The sequence below is a fragment of the Sus scrofa genome, chromosome 2, assembly GCF_054392235.1.
Source record: "Sus scrofa isolate SSC_HxYL_T2T_F1_AM1 chromosome 2, Sscrofa_HxYL_maternal_Yorkshire_Landrace_v2.0, whole genome shotgun sequence".
Taxonomy (NCBI): domain Eukaryota; kingdom Metazoa; phylum Chordata; class Mammalia; order Artiodactyla; family Suidae; genus Sus; species Sus scrofa.
The window spans coordinates 15,723,601-15,725,493 of record NC_139384.1 but is presented as its reverse complement, the minus strand read 5'-3'; the positions used below and the strand labels follow the sequence as shown (position 1 = coordinate 15,725,493).

Sequence of the window (1,893 nt, the reverse complement as noted above, 5' to 3'; positions counted from 1 at the left end):
TGGCTTGGATCTGGTGTTGCTGTGGCTCTGGCGTAGGCTGACGGCAACAGCTCTGATTAGACTGCTGGCCCAGGAACCTCCATGTGCTGTGGGAGCAGCCCTAGAAAAGGCAAAAAGACAAAAAAAAAAAAAAAAAAAAGAATCTTCCTGATTTCAGTTTGTTGTCTTATTACTATTTTTATCAATATAGAAAATTTAATATTTTTTTCCTTGTTTGGAACTTCCATTTCTCTTTACATGTTACTAAATTATATTAAGATTATTAAATTTACATTAAATTTATTGTACCAAGAAATTTACATTTCTTTAGTTTGAGAAAAAAGTAATTTATTTCTCAGTAGGATGGAAACCTATGAATTCCACAGTGAACTCCAGTGACATATATACATCACCTTTTTATTATTATTTTTTTTTTTCTTTTTAGGGCCGCACCTGCAGCATATGGAATTTCCCAGGTTAGAAGTTGAAGAGGAGCTGCAGCTGTTGGCTACAGCCACAGCCACAGCAACGGGGGATCCCAGCTGCATCTGCAACTACACCACAGTTCATGGCAATGGCTGATCCTTAACCCACTGAGTGAGGCCAGGGATCAAACTCACATCCTCACAGACATTATGTTGGGTTCTTAATCTTCTGAGCCACAGTGGGAACTCCTACATCACCTTTTTAAAATCAAATTCTATATTTTTCATGGCTAATCTATCTCAAGCAGTTTATCACTGATCATAGCTACTACGGTTTGATTTTTGTTTTTGCAAGATTTGCATAGTAAAAGATTCCAGTTTATAGAGTTTTAGTTGAAGACTTCTATTTCAAGACAAGGAAAATATGAAAGGAGTTGTATCCTGGATCCAATCTGAGTACCTCCCCAGATGCACTCTATATAATATGTCTTCTGGACAGGCTGTGGATTTAGAACTCCCATGTCACTGTCACCACATCTCTTGCAGACAGAAATGTGTAATCGAATTCCTGTATTAAAAATAAGAGAACTGCAAAAAGGCTGAATGTACATCCTCACAGGATTTTCTGTTGAAGTCAGTGCTCTGATAGAGCAAGAGTGGGACTCTGAAATTTAAAATAGACACAACTTGTGTGAGAAAGGGTGAGAAACATGAACTCACAAATATTCTTGCATGACCTTGGTTGTCACAAGTAGCTTCCCCTTTCTTGAGAGAGAGGGAAGAACAGTCTCCCCAAGCCTGGACACCATGCTATCACCTTGTTTGAAAAAAAAATATCACGTAAAAATACTTATCCTCCCTATGAACTTCCTCCTTCATCTCTTACTGCTTCCAAAGCAGCTAGCCAGGGACAAGTCACAGGGAAGTCCAAACATGAAAGTACAATTTTGCTCAAAAAGGAAAAAAAATACATAAGGGACTTATAGGACTTGGCTACTATGCACAAGTGAACCAGGGAGCACACTTCATTATGGAACTGGATCTTAAAGGTGCCAACACAGAATGGAAAATACTGTCTGATGTTGAGGTCTATCTTAATGTGGCTTTTTCTGTAAACCTGCATCACTGGAAATGCCTCACAGAGTGGCTCTGTGGTCTGGATCACTCATAGAACTAGGTGTTAGGTTTGTAGGAAAGAACGACAAGGCAGAGCTATTAAACACAGGTTTTTTTGGGTTTTTTTTTTTTTTTTTGATCTTAGGTATTGATGATGTTTTAAAAGTCTATATAATTCTTAGGTGTGATAGCTTGGAAGTGAATATGATTTGAACTTAATTCATATTTAGAGGGCCCTAATGGAAACTGCTTGAAGAAATCAGCTCCCAAAGTTTCCAGGTGAGGTAGACATGAGTTATGTAATCAGGTTGTCCATATTCAGCGGAGATAAAAGAAGCCGAACTAAAAGAATTGTGAGCTGACTGACATGACA

The 1,893-nt window shown here is 38.2% G+C and overlaps 1 non-coding gene across 1 annotated transcript; it reads left to right on the top strand.

The window, feature by feature from the left end:
• The first annotated feature begins 1,485 nt into the window (after positions 1 to 1,485).
• LOC146405217 (small nucleolar RNA SNORA18) lies at positions 1,486 to 1,616 on the top strand. Its single transcript, XR_014839250.1, has one exon. It is a non-coding gene; the product is annotated as a small nucleolar RNA SNORA18 (small nucleolar RNA).
• Positions 1,617 to 1,893: the final 277 nt, after the last annotated feature.